The sequence below is a fragment of the Mustela nigripes genome, chromosome 1 (assembly GCF_022355385.1).
Source record: "Mustela nigripes isolate SB6536 chromosome 1, MUSNIG.SB6536, whole genome shotgun sequence".
Lineage (NCBI taxonomy): Eukaryota > Metazoa > Chordata > Mammalia > Carnivora > Mustelidae > Mustela > Mustela nigripes.
This window is the reverse complement of record NC_081557.1, coordinates 195,843,533-195,856,865: the sequence shown is the minus strand read 5'-3', so window position 1 is coordinate 195,856,865 and position 13,333 is coordinate 195,843,533.

The following is a 13,333-nucleotide window of genomic DNA, read 5'->3' as shown; positions in this document are numbered from 1 at the left end:
TTGTTTGTCAGGAGATTTTTGATTACTGACTCAATTTCCTTGCAGGTTACCAGTCTGTTCAAATTTTCTATTTCTTCCTGTTTCAGTTTTGGTAGTTTATGTTTCTAGGCATTTATTCATTTTTTCCAGGTTGTCTCATTTTTATAATAGTCTCTTGTAATTTGTATTTCTTTGGTGTTGATTGTGATGTCTCCTCTATCTTTCATGATTTTATTTATTTGGGGACTTTCTTTCTCTCTTTCTTTGGTAAGTCTGCCTAGGAGTTTACCAATTTTATTTTTTCAGAGAACCAACTCCTGGTTTCATTCATGTGTTATACTGCTTTTTTAGTTTCTCTATTATTTATTTCTGCTCTAATCTTTATTTTTTCCCTTCTGCTAACTTTAGGCTTCCTTTGTTATTCTTTTCTAGCTTCTTTAGGTGTAAGGTTAGGTTGTATATTTGAGATTTTTCTTGCTTCTTGAGGTAGGCCTGTATTGCTATATATTCTTTCTGAGGACAGATTTTGCTATATCCTAAAGGTTTTGGACCCCGTATTTTCAATTTTATTTGCTTCCAAGGGTTTCTTTATTTATTCTTTGATTTCCTGGCTAAAACATTTATTCTTTAGTAGCATATTGTTTAACTTTCATGTGTGCTCTTTCCAATTTTTTTCTTGTGGTTGACTTCAAGTTTCATAGTATTGTGGTCAGAAAATATGAATGGTATGGTCTCAATCTTTTTGTACTTGTTGAGACCTGATTTTGGCTTAGTATATGATCTATTCTGAAGACTATCCCATGTGCATTTAAAAAGAATGTTTATTCTGCTGCTTGAGGATGAAATGTTCTAAATATATATGTTAAGTCCATCTGGTCCAGTGTATCTTTCAAAAGCACTGTTTCCATGTTGATTTTATGCTTAGATGATTAGTCCATTTCTATAAGTGAGGAGTTAAATCATCTACTGTTTTTGTAGTTATCAATGAGTTCCTTAATGTTTGTTATTAATCGTTTTATATATGGGTGATCCCAAGTTGCAGTCATAAATATTTACAATTGTGATATCTTCTTGTTGGATGGTAGGTTTCCTTTATTATGATAAAGTGCCCTTCATCTCTTGTTACACTCTTTGGTCTAAAATCCAGTTTGTCTATATAAGTTTTGTGATTCTGGTATTCTTTTGACTTCCATATGCATATTAAATACTTCTTCATCCTCACTTTCAAACTGCAGATGTCTCGGTCTAAAATGAGTCTATTCTAGGCAGTAGATAGATGGATTTTTTTAATCCATTCTGACAGTCTATGTCTTTCGATTGGAGTATTTAGTCCACTTGCACTTAACTTATTTATTTTTTAGATTTTTTTTTTTTTTTTTTTGACAGAGAGAGAAAGATCACAAGTAGGCAGAGAGGCAGGCAGAGAGAGAGGGGAGATGCAGGCTCCTTGCCAACCAGAAAGCATGATGAAGGGCTCTATCCCAGGACTCTGGGATTATGACCTGAGCCGAAGGCAGAGGCTTTAACCCACTGCACCACCCAGGCGCCCCATTCCTTACATTTAGAGTAATTCTTATTAGATGTATTTAATACCATTTTATTACTTGTTTTGCCGTTGTTGTTTCTGAGTTCTTCTCTGTTCTTTTCCAGTCTTCATTGCTATGGTCTTTCCTTCCCCCTCAAAGAATCCCCTTTAATATTTTTTGCAGGGGTGATTTGGTAGCCATGAACTCCTTCAGTTTTTGTTTGTCTGGGGAACTCTCTCTGTCCTTCTATTCTGAATGATAGCCTTGCTGGATAGAATATTCTTGGCTGCATATTTTCTGATTCAGAATGTGGAATGTATCATTTCACGCTCTTCTGGCTTGCCATGTTATTGTGGAGAAATCTACTATTAACCTTATCGGTGTTCTCTTAAAGGTAGGGACATCTTTTGTCTTGCAGCCTTTAAGATTTTTTTTTTTTTTAATCATTATATGTTGCAAGTTTAACTACAGTATGTCTTGGTGTAGTCCTGCTTTTGTTGACTTTGATGGGAGTTCTGTGTGCCTCCTAGCTCTGAATATCTGCTTCTTTCCCTAAATTAGAGAAGTTTTCTAGTATTACTTCTTGAAATAAATATTCTATCTCTTTTCTCTCTCTTTTTCCTCTGGGATTCCTGATACAAATGTTATTACATTTGATGGAGCCACTGAGTTCCCTAAATCTATTCTCATGATCTATAGTTTTTCTTTCTCTCTTTTGTTCAGCTTCCTTATTTTCCATAATTCTATCTTCTATATCACTTATTTCTTCCTCTATTTCTTCAATCCTTGTGGTTATTACATCTATTCTGTTTCAGATCTCAGCTATTATGTTTTTCCATTTCCACCTGCTTTTTTTGGTCAACAATTTTACTTCTGTGGCAAGGGTTTTCCTGATGTCTTCTATGATTTTCTCAAGCCCAGCCAATATCCTTTTGACTGTTGCTTTAAATTCCCCATCAGGCATATCACTTATATTTGTTTCACTTTGATCACTAGCCATGACCTTTTATTGCTCTTTCTTTTGGAATGAGTTCCTGTCTTTGGCATTTCTTCTCTGTGTTAGGAAAGCTGTTATGGGGGCTCTTAGGTGGCTCAGTCAGTTAAGTGTCTGGCCTCAGCTAAGTTCATGATTGGGGTGTCCTTGGATCAAACTCCATGCTGGGCTTTTTTTTCTCAGTAAGGAGCCGGCTTCTCTCTCTCCCTCTGCTTGCCACTCCCTCTTCTTGTGCTCTTCTCTCCATCAAATAAATAAATAAAATCTTAAAAAAAAAAAAAAGAAAGAAAGAGAAAAGCTTTTTATGTTTTTGGGTCCTGAGAGTGATGGCTTTATGAAGAAGAGGGCATATAGTGTTATAGTGTCCAGGGCCTGACACTTCAGGGAATGTCTCTGATGTGTATTGCATGCCCTCTGCTCCTGTGTTTTGGCTGCTTTACTCCTTTATTCCTCCTCAGAGGCTCTCTTTGCCTGCAGTGAGCAGTGTTTGTGCCTTAGCCAGAGTGGAGCAACTTTTAACTAGGCATGCTAAGGTCTCTTGTTAAATGTAATCTGGTGCTACTTCCACTCAAACTGAAGCCTTGCAGAACTGTATGGTCAATAGATGTGGTGTGTGTAGAGATTTTGGCTGGCCTTCTGGGGAATGGCCCCATACACTGGTCCTTAGGAACACTTGCTGTAGAAAAACAGAAGCAACAGAGCACAGGGGCAGGACTTGGTATAAGCAGGTTAGGCAGCCAGGGTGAGCACTATGCTGGTTACCAATAGTAGTTTTGTGCTTATGCTGAGGGATGGGAGAGGGTAATGGTGTCAGCCAGATCCTTTGTTCCCAGAGTTAGGTCTCACTTCTCACATATGTGCTAGAAAAAGAGCATATAGCCTCTCCCTTCACAGTTTATGCAATCTTAAGATTGAGCCATCCCCTGGTTGCTTGCCTAACTTCTCTTCAGGAGTAGGACAGTGTCCTGAGGGCTCTATTCCAGCCAAGCCAATGACTTCTAAAACCCCAGTCTTTGAGACCTATGATTGCAAAAGTTTATGCAAATCTCATTTCCCAAGCCAGTGGCTTTGAGGAAGTGTTTCCCTTGTGCATACCACTCTGTTCTCTCTGTGACCACAGCTGCCTCCTTTCTAAAGCACCGATAATCTCTTTCTCCTCCAAACCATATCTCCGTTCTTCCTAACTTCTTCAGTGTTGTCCCTTATCTCCCTCCAGTTGTGCAGGTTGTTCTTTTAGCCCTCATGTGGATTTCTTGATTATTCAGAATGATCTGATATTTTTCTAGTTGTGTTCAAGGAATGAGACAAGCTTAGGGTCCTCCTACTATGCCATCATCTTATCTCACCCTACCCTGTGTGGGCCTGATTCAATTAGTTCAAAGCCCTTAGAAAAGAACTAAGGATTCCTGGAAAAAGAAGAAATTCTATCTGTGTACTGCATCTTTGACTAATGCCTGAAAGTTTTTCCTATTCCCTTCCTGACAATTTACTCCACAGAGTTTAGGCTTAACTAGGATGTAATGACCACAGGGGTAGAAAAAGTAGAGGAATAAATAAGTGTGTCCAAAAAATATTTCATCTACTAAACATTAGAATGAGTTTATAGATAATATATATCACAACTGAGATTAAAAAAAAGACATAACAAGAGAATAAAAATTAGAACTAAAAAGAAGAATAACACAAACAACATTGCAAGTATTTATAGAATGTGCATTAACTAAAGAACTTATGTGGTAAAATTTGTATGTTCATGAGGTCTGATATATTTATACTCATTAATCTCACTTTAAGGATATCATACAAGAGCATCTTGAAAAAGAAATGCTAATCTCCTGACAGTCAATCTCTACATTTTTTGGAATTTATATATGAATCAACAGAGGATTTTGCAAAATGATATTCCAGTTGCTTTTCTGATCACAATTCAATATGGAAATTTAAAAAAAAAGAAAAAGAAAAGGATATAAGGAAATTGAACTAGAATAATAAATAGAGAGAAAGCAGGTATCATCCTCAGAAACAATAAATACATCTTGAAAAGCAATATGCTAATTCTTTGTATACAACATACCTTTTTCCCCTTAAAAACCATGAAAGCAAAACCAAATGATTTGCTTTGTGCACCTGGCACCAAGCACAATTAGTCATTTCTGAGTATCCTTAGCAAAGCACAGCTTTTCTCATGGATGTAAATGCTTTTAGCTCATTTCAATAAAAGACATTTCTGTCCTGTGGCATCCTTTTTTGAGACAGTGGATTTGGAGCATTTAGATAAAAACAAACTCCCTATGCTCAGAATGAGATTATAGCCACTGTGTGGGCAGAGAGCAAAGGGGTCTTAGACATCAGTCTGCATCTTGTGATATGCTTTCACAGGCTAGTTGGTAAAGATGAGACTCACTCAAAAAAGTAGGGCTGTCTTTATTTCCAAAGTCAGTTCTAACTATGGCATGAGGCTGAAGACCCAAGTATACTGAATTGCTAATTAAGTTAGTAGCAATGGAAATTTCAGCAACCTCAGTTTATGCACTAAAATAGGAGAAAAATCTTAGGAATGCACAGGAGGGTTTTGTTTAGCCATCTCTCAAAATGATGCAATTAGATTTTCTTTTTGTCTTTGTCTGCCTCTGAATTATGAAAATAGCATTCTCAATTTTGCACATTTTCTCTTCTGCTACCATCAACAATGTGGTGCATTTTAATCCTTGTCTTTAGCAACACCTTGAAGCAACTGGAAATTTTGGCTGTTTTGCTTTTTTTTTTTTTTTACTTGTGTTTACTTAAATTGTAGCACTCTTCAAAGGAAAGCATTCTTTGAAATCTAAGATCATATTCAAATAGACAAGCTGTTTCTACTTTTTCCATAGTTAAGTATAATATTACAATCAATAAAACAACAGGTGGTTAGTGCCGGACTCTCATAGGAAAAGTAATATGTTAGCTGTACCTATCTCACAATATAAATCTTGTAACGTTTTATTAATCTTAAGGTAAAATAAGAAAGGGTATAAAGTATAATGTGAAACCGTCATGAAGAGGAAGTAAAATGTAAAGGGAATGTAGTTAAAATATTCGAAATTCAGAAGAATTAGGGCAGATCATCCCAAACTGTATTCTCAAAATAACACTGGAATACATACCTTAATCTTTTTCCTAGCATTCCCTCAAGGGATCTGTAGATATTTACCAGGGTGACTGTGCATTGGAGAAAGGAAAATAATCAGATTTTTCCAGTGTTCTCCTCCCTCCACAAAAAGGGACATCCTCAGGGCACCTGGGTGGCTCAGTGGGTTAAAGCCTCTGCCTTCAGCTCAGGTCATGCATGATCCCAGGGTCCTGGGATTGAGCCCCGCACCCCCACATCAGGCTTTTTGCTCAGCGGGGAGCCTTCTTCTCCCTCTCTCTCTGCCTGCTTCTCTGCCTACTGTGATCTCTGTCTGTCAAATAAATGGATAAAATCTTAAAAAAAAAAAGGCATATCTTCAAATACAGCATTCAAAATCACCAGGTTCACAATGTCCAATGGCTTATTACAGGCTCTGATGGGTCCTGAATTAAAATATAAAATAAAACAAAACAAACCATCAACTAAACTTTGTGTCAGTTTGTCCAAGTCTCAAACTTATGTGACCATTGATAGCTCTTTATGGAATCTTATATTTCATCAAAATATCATTTTGTGCATATGTTTAGGTAAAGCTTCATTGGAATATTTACTTCACATTGTCGATTTATTTTTTAAAAATCAGTTGTTGTTGTTGTTGTTGTTTCAAATGAGGTTAATTGCTGTTTTTTTTTTTTAATTCCTCTCATGTTTTTTTGGAGACCCCGATCACATCCAGTAATGTCGCTCTCAGTCCTCTCTACAGATTCATTCCCTAATCATGTAAATAGTTTGTATAGAAGTTCACATTTCTATAGTCACATTGCTTATCATTCCTCAAAAGACTGTTTTACTCAATTTTCTTTCTTCTCACATCTTTCCTTTCTCTCTTAATGCTGGTGACTTTTTTTTCCCCACTGAGAAAATAGAAGAAATGAAAACAGACCTGCTCATCTTTCCATGAACAAACCTGTCAGTGTATCTGCCCTCACATATCCTCCTTTTTGATGTTACAAACAATCAGATCTATAGAAATATTTCCAACTTAAAACAAACAAAAACCTCTTTGATACTCTGTGCCCTCACATAACTGGTTGCTACCACCTTCACATCTCCCTGTCCTTTTCTAACATTATTTTTAACAAAATACTAATTTTGACTGATAAATTAAATACTAATAAGTAATTGCTATTGCTAACGTTATCAGAACCTTCACTGGCTAACCCCAGTGATTAATGTTAACCAACATACATGATGTTAAGAATCTTTTTATACAATACACTATCCCTTCTTTCATGAAAAGTTTTCTTCTGTGGATTCCCAAATAAAAACCTCTACTGGCTATTTTTTGTTTTAATTAATCCTCTTCATTCAAATTAATCACTTATTCTCCAATTCTCAAAATTTGTGTGTTCACTGTCAGATCTTTTCTTCTCTCTTTTGTGTTGACTATACAGATGCGCATGGATTTGAATTCATTTTATACACTGACAACACTCAAATGTATATATTGAGGCTTAATTTGATATTTTCAGTTCTAAATATCTTAAGTATGAATTCAGCATGTCAAGCTTAACATAGTCAAAGTTGATTTCCTGACTCAAAAGCCTGCTCCTCTAACACTCTTTGTTATCAGTGGGTGATACCAAAACCCCAGGATTTATCCTTGCTGTCTCATTCTCTGAAATTGCACATGCAGTCTATCAACCAACTGGTTGCTGAGCCATCTTTGAGCTGGTTGCTGACTGTCTGTAGCTTAACCATAGCTTTCAAATAGAACTTCTCCTAATTCCTTCTACTGCCACTAGTCTAAACATTATATCTTTCCCAAATTACTTTTTTTAAAGATATTTATTTATTTATTTATTTGACAGAGAGAGAGATCACAGTAGGCAGGCAGAGAGAGAGAGGAGTAAGCAGGCTCTCTGTTGAGCAGAGAACGTGATGTGGGGCTCGATCCCAGAAGCCTGAGATTATGACCTGAGCAGAAGGCAAAGGCTTAACCCACTGAGCCACCGAGGTGCCCCCCAAATTACTTTTAAAACCTATTAACAAACTGGTCTCTGAAATTTAACCTGATTCACTACCTATATCTTACACAGAACCAAAGTAATCTTTCGGAAACATAGATCAAATCGTATCTCTGTCTTGCTCAAAACCATTCAGGGTTTTTCTATCACAGAGCAAAATCTAGATTCTCTAGGTTATAAGGCTCTACTTAGTATTTTTTTTTTTTTAAGATTTTATTTGCCAAAGTCTCTGAGACTATCTCCTACCTTTTGTTCACCTCCTGATTCTGATTCACTTCCTCTGGCCTTACTATCCTTGATCCTACAAGGGTCATTCCTGTTCACAGGTCTCTTTGTTGTTGTTTTTAATTAGGAATGGTTTCCCCCTAATCTCTATTAGCTAGTTCCTTTATATTATTCTTGTCTATTTTCCTTTTTTATCATCTCAGAAAGGTGATGTCATCCCTCAGCACCCTTACCACCTAATTTCTCCCTTCCCCTCACCCTGCATTCTTGCATCTGGCTTTAATTTTGTGTATGCCATTTAGAATTAACCTGAAACTATAACTTTATCTCCTGTATCTTCTACTGAAATATGAACTATAAACAATAACACATAATCTGCCAGTTTATTCCTTTATTCTCCTCTCTTTGGACAAGACCTATCACAAAATAGATTCTCAAAAATATTTATTGAATAAAACAATTATATGCTTCCTATGTCACATGTTCTGTGCTATATGCTTATTTTATGAGTAAATGACATATGGTTCCTGAAGGAGCTCATACCTAGCAGGGTATCCTGATCCAAAAGAATTAATTATATACTTTCCTCTTTTTACTGTACTTAAAATTTTAACCTAGTAAAACATTATCTTCTGATGTCTATTAGCATGGTAAATTCTTTTCCAACCCCTCACTTTAAATCTGGAGGTGTCTTCGGGCTTAAAATGAGTTTCTTGGAGGCAACATATAGATGGGTTTTGTTTTTTTATCCATTCTGATAGCCTGTGTCTTTTGACAGGGGCATTTAGCCCATTAACATTCAGGGTAACTATTGAGAGATATGAATTTAGGGCCATTGTATTGCCTGTAAGGTGACTGTTACTGTATATGGTCTCAAGTTGTTTCACTTTTTCTTTAAAAATCTTGAAGAATTGGAGTACCTGGGTGGCTCAAATGGTTAAGAGCCTGACCTCAGCTCAGGTTATAATCTCTGGGTTCTGGGATCAGGCCCCATGTTGGGTTCCTGGCTCAGCCAGGAGTCTGTTTCCCTCTCTCCCTCTGCCTCTTTCCCTGCTTGTGCTTATTCATCTGTCTCCCAGATGAATAAATAAAATCTTAAGATAAAAATAAACATTAAAAGAATTATTTGGTATATAATGAATTATTAAGTCAAGTAGGATTGAGTCCTAACTTATAGAGTTATTATATTTTAAATTTATTTTTCCAATATTCTTATTTTACAGTTCTTCTTTATTTCAAGACCTCTGCTTCATGATCTTACAAAAATATTTTAAAGATGCTCTGAACTTAGTGTCTTATGAAGAAAAATGACAATGTAAGCATATAACTAGAATTTAAATACAACTTTGGAGAAAAAATAAAATGCATAAAATAACAAATTCTATAATATGTTTTTGGTACAGTGTGATATAAAATGAGAAAGCAATAATAATTAATGCTGCCTATAGAAGTTAAGTTGAGTTTCACATTTAGATAGTGAGGCTCTGGAATGGAAGGTAGAAATTAATGTTATAACTGGCTGTCTACTAGCAAACATTCTTTGTGCTTGATCAGTGCCCACATAGTAATAATTCCTGTACACTTCAAATATATCACTTCGTTACAGGAAATGTGTGGATATTTCCAAGTGCACTCAAGTCTGATAAAAAGAGTCCATGTATACCAGTGTAGACTTAACCATAACAAGTTTATCTAGAAAAACATTATTAAGTTCTCTATTCAAGTATTAAAATCTACAATCTTGTATCATCTGTTGAAACAGTTCTGTCTTTGGACCTCTATCAACTCCCTTGGTGCTCTCATCCAAACTTGTTGCTATAAATGTCACCTACACACTGCTGACTTCCTTCTTTTTCATCTCCAATGCAGACATTTATCTCTTTTGCACTCTTCAGCTTGCGTGTTCAGTGACTTATTTGAGTTCTCCACTTAAATGTCTAAACTGAATGCTTTAGTTCCTCCAGTTCTTCTTAATGTTCCGTTTCCTTGATCTCAGTTATAGCAGCTCTTTCTTTCTAGTTGTTTATCCCCAAAGCTGTTACTCCTGTGTCTTCTCTTTCTCTTACATTTAATATTCCATTTGTCAGGAAATACTGTGGCTATATATTCCAAGAATGTCCAAAATCTAGTGACTTCTCACCACTTCAACCACTCTCACCCTCTTCCAAGATACCATTACCTATTGTGGGGTTTTTGTAATATTCTTTGTGACATTTTTCTTCTTCTAAGTCAATGATAAGGTTGCTCTTCTCTATTCCTTTTAAAGTTAGACATGACAGTGCGACTTGTTTTGGCTAATGAAATGTAAATGGCAGGGACACGAGAAGGTTTGAGTATCTTATATCCTGCAGAAACCACCAAGACAGAGCTCTTTCTGGTTTGAGCTTCTTAGTGGCCATGATGACCAGAGGAGCCTTGTAAACCTGTGTTGGGCATGAATGTGTAAGAAGTAAATTTATTGGGCTGACTTAGTGAAGTTATGGGATTGTTTGGTACATCAGCATAATCTAGACTATTATAACTAGTATGAATTCCTAAATGGAACCCATACCTCTACCTGGTCTATTCTTAAAAGTGTAGTCAGATCACCCTAATGTAAGGGAAAACAAGTCTTTTCACACCTCTGACCAAAACCCATGTATGATTTCTCATTTCTTTCCAAATAAAAGACAAATTTCTTACTATGACATCCAAGGCCCAATGTGATCTGAGCCCCATTTCCTCTCTGATCTTACTTCTTTCTACTATTTATCTAGTTCACTCTACTCCAGCTGTAGTCATCTCCTTTTTCATCATACTTGGGACATGGCAGGCATGCTCCCAACTCTGAGTCTTTGTACTGGCTTGTTCCCCCACCTGAAGTGCTTGTTCTTATATCAGATATTCCTGATGGATAACTTCCACTCTTCTTTTAAAATTTTTCTTAAATGTTACTTTCTCAATGAAGTATTTTTCTATTTCTTTTCAAGTTGCAATCTCTCTCTAAAACACATCATGCTCATAAATATTATCTAGTTTTTCTGGCACTATCACCTTATGCATATAATTTGTTAACTTATTATGTTTATGGTTCTCTATCTGACATTATATACTAGAATGTGAGCTTCACTAGGGCAAGGAATATTTTGTCTGTTTTGCTCAATGGTGAATCATAAAGGCTAGAACAGAGCTTGACATCATTGAATGTATTACTGATTAAATTATGTATGAATACAATTGTAGAAGAGTTTATTTTTAACTCATTCTGTTTTACACATACCATTGAATATCTTATTAAGTAGAATATTATTGGAACATCGACAGAGCCCTGATTCCCAAACAGGAAAAATAATGTAAGCTTATCTGTTTCTGTGATTTTCTGCTTTTTAAAGGGATATGTGTTGGGGTGTGGTCCAAGATGGTGGTATAGGAAGATCCTGAAATTAGCTCCTTCCACAGACACACCAAATCTACAGCTACATATGGAATAATTCCTTGTGAAAAGGCCTGAAAAACAGCTAAGTACCTCCTTCACAACAAATGGTAAGGTGGCCACAATGGAGAAGGAAAGATTTGGTTTTGCCAAACACCACACCATCGGCATAACCACACACAATCAGGAAAGACTCACAAATACAGGGTTTCCCACTGAGGAGTCAAAGGTTGATGACCACATCAAGTACTGCAGCTTGAGATCTTCAATAGAGAGACAAGCCACCAAAGTGTGTGGCTTGGAAGACACATGGGGATCATAAAACCTCAAGGGCTGGATGGAACTGAGATACTTATTTTGTAGGGCTCACTGGCAGACTCACTCTTCCTGGAGATGGTCTCAAAAGTAGCAGTTCGAAAAGCACCTAGACTATAGCAAGGGAGACTAATTTGCTAATCTTAAAAGTGCAAAAAAGAACCCCTGCCAGCACCTCTGGTTCGGTGCTGGCAGGGGTTCTTTTTTGTACTTTTTGTCTATCTTGATAGTGCTATCAGACAAACCTTGACCCTGTACTCTCCCATAACCCCAAAAAAGCCAGTGGGCACACTCCACTTCTGTGCTCTCCCCTGCCTTGTGAAGGCCTATGGAAGAGTGCAGTCCATATAGGGGACATTCCTTGATTGCCTGGTTCCAGCAGCCATGGAGCTTTTATTCTGGATCCCACAGAACTGTACATATCAGAGAAGCAGTTTTTGGCAGGCTACTAATCTCAGGGCACTCTAAAGACTAATCTGATCTTTCTGTAAAAATAAAAGCCTATTTACTTGCCTTGGAGCTTTAGCCTGAGGGGAAGACATCAGGTTTGCCATATATCTAAAGGCCTCAGAGTTCTTAGGGAACATATGCAAGGGGAGCCATCTTTGCTCCATCACTAAGCATCACTATAGTTGGTTGGTACTTTCCAGAAAGGAGGTTAACACTCATCTGAAACACCAGTAATTGCAACTGTCACCCAGATTGCCTGGTCTGGAGGTTAGCAAAGTAAGACATATTTTTATACATAGAAAGCCCTAAAAATTTCACCAAAAACTAATAAATGAATTCAGTAAAGTTTCAAAGTACACAATTAACATACAAAAATCTGTTACATTTCTATAAACTTACAGTGAGCTATTAGAGAAATTAAGGAACTAAAATAATTTATAATTGCATCAAAAAGAATAAAATGTCTAGGAATAAACTTAAGCAAGGAGGCGAAAGACCTGTACACTGAAAACTATAAGACAGTGATGAAAGAAATTAGACAGAAATAAACAAAAATATATTCCACATTTATCAATTAGAAGAATTAATACTGTTGAAATCTTCAAACTAGAGATTCAGTGTAATCCCTGTCAAAATCCCAAAGGCATTTTTCACAGAAAAAGAACAAATAACTCTAACATTTGTATGGAAACACAGAAGAAACCATATAGCCAAAGAAATATTGAGAAAGAAGAACAAAACTAGAAGCATCACTCTCCCTAATTCCAAAGTATATTATAAAGTTATAGTAACCAAAGCAGTATGGTATTAACATAAAAACAGACACATAGATAAATGGAACAGAATCGAGAGCCCAGAGATAAATCAATGTTCATATGGTTAATCAATTTATGATAAAAGAAGAAAGGATATGCCATGGGAAAAGACAGTCTTTTTAATAAATAATACTGCAGAAACTGAACAGTTACATGCAAAAGAATGAAACTGGACCACTATCTTATACCATACACAAAAACTAATTCAAAATAGATTAAATAGTAAAACAAAGAACATAGGGGAAGGCGAAAAAAGAAGGAGGGAAGCAAACCATAAGAGTCTCTTAAGCATAGAGAACAGAGGGTTGATGGAGGACAGGTGGGCCAGTAATGTGATAGATGGGTAATAGGTATTAAGAAGGGCACTAGAGGGCACTTATTTTAATGAGCACTGGGTGTTTTATGCAAATGATGAATCATTAAATTCTACTCCTGAAATCAATATTACACTGTATATTAACTAACTAGAATTTAAATATAA